Raw genomic sequence first — 9,103 nt, 5'->3', positions numbered from 1 at the left:
ATTTCAAGGAAATAAGCTATATTATATACCATTTCAATTGAATGAAAAAATACCATAAAGCGTCCTCTATTGTTCTACATACACATCTGTTTAAAAAAAAGTAAAGGTTTCTCTCCACAAAGTAATTCTAATTGACAAAAACAGGAATTCATCGTTTAAAATTTGTAAATTTAGTTTTAATTGGCACTGTCAGATAATTTATCGTGAACGAAATACTGAAAATAGAAAAAAGAGAATGTCATGCCCTCTATGTTTTGATGTTCTCAACTTTATTCAAAGCAGATTTCTATTCACGACATTCAGTTGAATGTGAGGAATCTCTTAGTGTATTGTGGCGACCTCTATATTTTAATAATCGCAACCTTATTTTAATGATAAACAAATTTCTTTCTATTAGGTATGGATCTCCTGAGAACATACAATTAAAATAGTTTAGATGTCGACACAATTTCTTTAAGATTATTCTAAAACTCATTTAGTCAACCAATAAAATTTTATAATAAAAATAAATTGAAATCCAAACTTCCATGAACTAATTATAAATATTTCCTCATAACAGAGGATTGCGCTGTTGCGATTCAGAAGATTAGCAATATCGCGTTACCTGCATAGAAAATAATTCATCTACGATTAGATCAGTGCTTATTAAACAGCTCGTTTAATATATTGTTTTCATATCATTTGAGTCTATTGAATTAGTCTTTCATAAATAGAACACATTCTTGAACAAAGAGAATATTTGCTCTCATACAACTAACACCTTTTGAAAAGGAAGATCCTTCGTGAAAGCTGTGGGACATCATTTATCTGCCATGTTTACAATCGTTGTAATCAATTAGGGAGCAAAAGAAAATTGATGGCGTCTGTGTAACAAAACGAGCTGAGAAAAGTCTTTTGAGAATGTACATCTGCTACAAACTCAAATACAAAATGACGATCGTGTTTTTATACTTGCATGAAACGGATCGTCGTCTCTTGACTTCTTTTATTTATTTTTTTCTGCTTCCTTTTTACTTTACAAAGAAATTACAGGACCGTAGTTATATATTTGCAATAGGTGGATTTTTATACTTACACTAAAAAATAAATACAGTTTAAATTGTGATCCGAACTAGCATTTTTGGGAAATTGAATTTATTTAAAGTGAAGAAATACATCAAGAAAAGTTATACAAATCCATCTCGAAGCTTGAGACTTTGAATTATTCATTCCTACATGAAAACTTTATTGAATTATCAAACAAATGTTTGTTATTGAATCAATGTAAGTAACGAGGGCTATTTTCGACTGAAAGTCGTGTTCCGGTTAGGTGACAAAATAATGATAGTACACCGGATATAATCAAAGAAAGTAATAGATGGTTTCCCTGTTTGTTTGAAGAGCTTTTAATTAAGTTTCTTCGGTACTATAATTATGGGGGCTTCTTTTCTCTTCATGACTAATTAGCTTGTCCAAGACATTACACAAATGTAGTATGACGTAATCGTAAATATCGACAAAAATCATTTTTTTTTTAATTCCAATTCTCACAGTGCCTAATTTGTTCGATATTGATCATGATGTGAGTTTTATTTCTTTTTCACATTCATCATCTGTAATTTTGCCATCGGTTTTAATTTAGGTAATCACGATGCGTGTGAAAGAAAGTTTCGAAAACTTGTTCGATTTCGTAATAATCACGACCAAAAGTATTTGTTTACCGATCAAAATATACGGTGTGGAACAGCCAAATGGAATAAATTCGTTAATAAATAAATGACGGTGTGTCGAGTAAAACGCTTGGACACATCTATTTATATTTTTAAAAATGTTTAAAAAAAAACAATATACAGGGTGTGTCATGTGTCATGTTTCATGTAGCAAATGCAACTTCTTGTATATTATTAGTTTTTTGGATTCTTCAGAAAATTCATGTATCCTCAACTGTTTCGGAAATATTTAGTGTCCTATTATTTTTTTTTGGCCCACGGTCAAATTGAATCCATTAAGTTAAACATGCAAAACGTGTGATCTGTATCATACTTGACCCTCAAGTCACTAAATAGTCACATTGAGAAGATCCATACAAGTGTAGCTGATGATCGTTCTAATGCATTTATGCGAATTATCTTTTCAAAATTTAGAATATTAAGTTTTTTTCAAATATTCTCCATTAAGATCAATACACTTTTGCGTGCCAAACAAGAACTATAAGGCAGATGACCCATTTATTCGATATTCGACTGTTCAAAAACGTTTTGGTATGAACTGAAATTCCATGGTGGAGAATGATTCAGCTCCCTAATTTTTTCGATCACTTCTGGCAATCAAACGCTTGTATACCATTCAGAATTGATCATACTACGTTTCTCTAATGGAACTGCAGCGACATGTCCAGTTATACCGAAAAAACAGGCGATTATTTGCTTCGAAGTGTTTTGCACGACCTGTAACGAAGGGCGACCACGATTGAACTCGGGAAACTGTTGTCGAAAGTCATGAATCATCACATGAAAATGATGACAATGTCAGATTAGACATATCCATATCAGTGTTGCCATATCTCGAAACTTACGTATCAGCCCTCGTATTAGCGCTACCCTCTTTTATTGCTTTTATTGTGATTCAAACTAAAACTTCCGTAGTTGCAATTTTCAGATAATTTCGAATACGATCCTGTGAAGGTAGAAAAAAATAATGATCTCTCTGTGGGATTCGAACAATTCGAAATGACAGAGGGCAAAACCCAAAAATTCTCTAAATTACCAGCAATATGGCGTCCGGTAGGCGGTGAGCGCTTGATTGGTCCATGGAAAAAATAACAGCTGCACTTCGGGGTATTAATGAGACCCATCAAGGCACACTGAGACCAATATTTGGTTTAATGTACAAAATATGATCGAGCTTTCGCCCCTCGCTAGGGCTGAATACCCTCGAAGGCCCATTTTTCCTGCGGGGCTCAACACCTGTCTACTAGGTAGGTTTTTTTTGTTTGGAACATTAAAGCCGCCGTGGTTTTTAACTTACAAATAATTAAGTCCATATACAGGGGTGGTAACAAATTTATTTCGAACGCAAAAAGCCCTAACTCAATTTCTCGTTTTTTTTTATATGACAGAGAAAAAGTACTGCTGTGCAAATTCTTAGTCATAGGATAATCGAAGGTAATGGAATTATCGATGATATGCCTAAGTTTAGAGCCACTCAACCGCTGACAGGACAAGAATCTGTGAATCCCTCGCAGATTAAATATTATCTTAAACTTTGGGAAATTGCATGCTTAGGATATGGCTGGAGACAGGTCTAAATCCTCATAGATATCAGCTTATGGAATATCTTTGGTGTTCATGAGTCCAATTGTGCCCAGAACTTGACAGTTATCTTGTTATTAAAGCCTATTCTGCAGCTGATGTAGGTTCTGGATTTGTTACAATTGAACCAGCAATATTATTTTTAAAATAATGTTCTATATTGTTTTCTTCAGCAAGTTAGTAGAAGGAGAACTCCTTGAAACTTTTGTATCGAGAGCAACTTTCGTAAATTCGTTCCTCATTATTCACTGATTGAGCAACGTTTTTCATGCTTTCAGCATCCCAGTTTTGTCTGGTTGTTTCTCTAACTGAAAGTCGAACAATAATGTAGTGAAGATCTAGGTTACCACCCGTATATGCACCACAGTCTTTCAAAGATAAAACCAAAAATTTTAATATTCTAACTTAACCTTAAAGTTATGTTTGCCATAAATTGTATTAAACTAAAAATATATCCGGTTAATGAAATCCCAATATAAAATATTGAGGGCAACGATTTTTATAGAATTTCTAAAGAATTAGGTATTTTTAGAGTAGAATGGTTCACAACGGGATTCAACGATTGATTATGATTTATGCATAATAAACAAAATTACGGAGATCGGTAGGTACTTCGAGCAATTATTTTTGGGACGTCCTGTAAATTGATATAAATTCGCAATATCATTCGAAACCGTCGAAGATGCGACTTGGAAAGATATCAATGTAACAGTTGCACATAACGACCTTCTTAAAACCACTATACAGTATCAACATATGGTGATAATGTCCCATGCGACATAAAACAGAAAAGAAAAAGCAGATTCATCTAATAAGAATTACGCCAATAAAAATTTTAGTTTTCGTAGCAAATGTGAGGAAAATATTTACTTTGGTTGGTTATGAAACAATACAGCATGTCCGTATTCGCTTCAATAAATTTCAAATTACTACAGATTCCGCAGTTTGATCAGTTGATCATTTTAAATTTTCTGTTTTTTTTTTGAAAATTTTAGTTGCTCCATTTTCCAAATTGTTGCCAATCCTGAGAATAAGGTTGATGTACATTATCAAATTTTTACTTTATCATTTTGATACCCTTAGGCGCATTTAAAACAACGCCCCAAATTAGTATTTTGTTAATACAAATATAATAAAATCTAAATTTGAAGTATACACAAGAAAACTACAATGAATAACGAAATTACCTTCGAAAATTTTTATATGTATTACACACAAATTATTTGTAGAGTGGAAGACACTTTCTAGACAATATGCCTTCACATTATTGTGGAAAAAGTTGTTATAGATTTCATTTCCATTGGCAAATGATTGTGCATTATTTTTGCATTGTAAAGTATGAGTCCTTAACTAATTCTGAACATTGATTAGGTAGATTAAGGTGGTGCTCCACGTTCCTAAGCGGATGTCTGTGGAATTTCCTGGAGAATTTCCTAAGATGCGATATAGATCGCACATTCTTTGCACATATACGTAAACCTTTACTGGACCCTTTACTGGATCTAGAAAGTCCACACACCAGAAAGAATGTTTCAATCAGATGTTAGATAACGTTGCTTGAAGTTTTGAACATTTTTTTCCATATTTTGCGAAAAGCATTTTTAGTATTGGACTTTAGCGAAAAATTTGTTAATACTGCTTCATAATTGGAGAGACCTAAATTGAAAACAGTACAGTCAAGGAATTATGAATCATACGATACGCGACATAGTCTATACAGGGTGTCCCACGACGAGTTAGAACTATCTGAATATATGACAAAATCATGGAAATTTTTACGTTTGGGTATTCGGATACGATATTTTTAACTAAAATATTTTCAAAAATGACTGTAACTTTGTTATTTTAATGTTATTTATTGATACATTTTTGAAATTTACGTAAAATTTTAGTATACTTTTGTTTAAAAAGCACCACTTTTTTCGAAAAATGCATATTTTTTAAGTTATTAATTTTTTTGTAAAAACTTTGGACTGTTGCAGACCCTTTATTCAATCATTTTTTTACGAAAATACCCTTAAAGATATAAAAATGGTTTCTATTCGGTTGCTTTAAGGAAGGTCAGACGTATTTGATTCTATGTTCAAAAATTTTTCATTTTATACGGGATATGTATAAAAAGTGTTAAAAGTTTAACTTCATGAATATCAAATTTCTTTATTTTTTTTTAATTGACTTTATCCTGCGCATTTACGTCGAACTTTGTTAACGCTGCGAAACCAATAATCAGCATTGATTTCTTGGCACACTTCGGACTCTCCTTAGACGCTCAGGACGAACAGCTCATCAACAAAACTCATATATCGGGGACGAGGGTTTAGCAGTAACGTACCAAGCTCTGGTGACGCGCCGTATCGTAAAAAGCTCGCGAATTTTACAGAGAGAACTAAGTACATCAAAACAAGACTGGTACAGTCGGCGACGTGCAAACCTCGCCGGCTCGCTCTGGATAAGCTCGCAGCTGCGATCTGAGCACTTAGCAGCCGAGTCGTACCCCTACAAATGGCGACTGCGGGGACCATCGCTAACTCAACGCTCGCAGTATATCAGACAAATATCCCGTCCGATATATTCACGATTTCTCGCAGACTCTGCACGGCAAGAAAATATATTAGAAAAACGACTTGGCTAAAGCTTACAATCAAATCGCGGTATACAACTACGGTCTCGAGACCACGAAGAGATCAGATCATGAACTCCGAGATCTTAATGAAGCTGAGCCGTTTCCAGAGACTTAGCTCGCGCTAAGTTTAAATTATCGAACTTTGTTTACTGTGTGTGTAATTTTTCACGTTATTAAGTATGTCTTTCTTTCGTCCAATGAGGATTCTCATTAGACCAATAACGGCAATTTTGACGATTAACTTTACCGTGAATGGTTCTAATCAGAAAACAAAACATCTTGTAATTGAATATATTGTTAACATTGCCATTGTTCAAAAAAGTTCGTTCTCTTATCGAAATATTCTTTCATGGGCTCCTGAGCAGTATCATTTTATAGGGATGCATTTTGTTTCCCTCTAATATTCGAAAAATTGATTTTTGACTAACGTTGAACTGCTGGGTTGATTTTAGTCAAGAATATTGAAGATTCTTTTTGACTTACCAATCAAATCCAAAGTATTTATCGTTAGTTTTCCCCGGTTACCGCTTTTTGTTTAGTTGGATGTAAATTCAAACAATAATTTAAAAAATTTTGGCTGATGTCGGTACCTCTTTATATGAAAAATATGACGTTTTTTCCGGTAGACATCCTGTCAATTTACAGTGACATTCTTGTACTCTATTTTTCTTTTAGTTTCAAAATAAAAACATAAAATTTGGCTTTTAGTTGTTTCCCACATCATTTTTTCGACATTTCAAGTGATTTTTTTTTCTAAAGACAATCGTATTTTTATTACTACCAATTCGATTGTGAAGACTTTATCGTTTCTGTTCTCAGGTGTAACGTTACAATTAAATCAACTACTTCTTCTTCTTTCTCTCATAACGCTTATAAACCAGTTTAAAAAGCCGAAATTAGTGGAAAGAATTCGCGTTGTTGAATGTCTCATTTCGCAGAAGGCGATCACACGGGATCACCTTCGACAAATAACTATAATAAGAATCGATGGCAGTGTCTGAATGCTTCTTGTGGTCCAGCCCCTCGCGACTTGAAAGCAAATGTTGCCACTTTTTCATCCTATAATAATCACTCACTCCATTATCAAACGTTTTTTCCCAGTGTACATATGTCGATGTCGTGACGAACCGGTTCGATTCGCGACTCGATCACTTATCAGACAATTATTGGTAAAGTACAGAAATGTATAGTATATACAGGATGTTTCATCAATTGGATAATTTAGATAGGGTAACGAGAAACGGTCAATGTCATGTTAATTTGCGAATGCTTAGTTTGTTTTTACAGAAAAAATTTACGTTCCAATTTATTCTCTCATTCGTCAGTTTGATCTAGCTACCCTCCGACAACCTTTTATTTCATTATTTTATATAATGGCATGGTAGAAAAAAAAATTCCCCTGAATGCCACTCAAATAAGACGTTCGAAATATTTTTATTAGTATAGTCTGTTGTATGGTTCTTGAGCTACAACGTCTGAAGGGACAGAGGGTGAAATTCGCCATTGCGACGTTGTCATATCATAATAAAATTAAGAGAAAAGTAATAGTGCAAAAACTTCAAGACTGTATTCAGTGGGGTAGCAGGGAAAAAACTCTTCATAACCATCAGAAGAGGTTACATCCAACAAATATAGGGTTTGAGATGGAGAGACATAAATGACGTTGATTTAACTGGGATACCACCCTGTAACAAAAAATCTAGTGGCTTAAAAAGGTCCTTTAACCATCAAGATCTGGTAAAAATTTTACAATGAATTTCTTGAGCTTTTACGAAACGATATAAGAACATAAAATTCTGATAAATTGATTTTTCTTCTTGGTTGGTTCAATGCGTCATTTCGCGAATTATTGGGCGGCAAAAATTTTCCTTTCTGGCTATATACTTAGTAACCAGATTTAGCTACTATTTATGGAAATCAAATATGAGTTTTAACAACTTTCCTGATATTTATAGCAGATGAAAGCCATTGCGAAAGATAGAGAAATACTCCTGTATATATTGCTAGTAAAGAACAGTAATTTGTGGCCACCATACCATGTGACCTTGCATTTAAAAATACTTAATACTGGTAGACATATCTCCCTCAGTAAAACGATAACCCGTCCACACCCGACTGACCGATACCTTACCCAGAAAATTCCAAGTTACCTTCTTGGCATACAATAAAATTAATCCTCCTCGATATACCTCACTTGGGAAAAACCTTCTACCTACTTATACGAGGAGAAATTGATTCTTGACACAGCTAATTTCCAGACATTTCCAGAGACATAGTTTAATATTTCGATGTATTTATTTTTGTGTATGAAAATTGTAAAGAAGTCTTTGCCAGCTAAAGTATGAGCGTTTAATTATTGGGAACGTGGCAAGGAAACACCAAACACCTAACTTTGATATATTTTCCGAGCTTTCGAATACTCATGTATTCATCGTCTGGGACTGAAATTATGGTGAAATACTTACAATATAACAAACATGTATAAATTTATGAAAATAATAAAATTTACTTACAATAATTAATTAAGATTTGCGGCGGTTTTGAATTGTATTATTTCTTGTAAAAACTTGAAATTCATGGTATTCAAAATTCAATAATCAAAATGAGGTATGATAGTTTATATTGATTAATTGAAATATTGATTCTGATTACTATAGGAATTTCCATTAATTCTTAATTGGTTAGATTATGAATGACGTTGAATTTTTATAGACTAGATCGTTATGAATATAGCTGAATATTCTATGATTCGAATATAAATGACAATAAATTTTATAGGTTAGGTCGTTTTAAGGGAAGTTGAGCTTTATAGGTTAGGTGAGGTTAGTTGGTTGTTAATGGCGTTGAATTTTTTATAGAATTTGTTTGTTCGAAATCTAAAATATATGCATATGTATATATATATATATATATATATATATATATATATATATATATATATATATATATATATGTATATATATATATATATATGTATATATATATATATATGTATATATATATATATATATATATATATATATATATATATTTTTTTTGTTGATATGTTATAGAAAGTTAAAATTCCAATTTAGTTTATGTACGAATTTGAAGAAACTTGTAGATGGAGTTTCAACAAGAGCTTTCTTGATTTCACCTGTATAGTTGTAACGTTGGAACAATCCAATAAAAAACCGTTTTCGAAAACAAC

This window comes from Diorhabda sublineata, chromosome X (assembly GCF_026230105.1).
Source record: "Diorhabda sublineata isolate icDioSubl1.1 chromosome X, icDioSubl1.1, whole genome shotgun sequence".
Lineage (NCBI taxonomy): Eukaryota > Metazoa > Arthropoda > Insecta > Coleoptera > Chrysomelidae > Diorhabda > Diorhabda sublineata.
The sequence above is the reverse complement of the archived record's forward strand: the minus strand, read 5'-3'. Positions refer to the sequence as shown.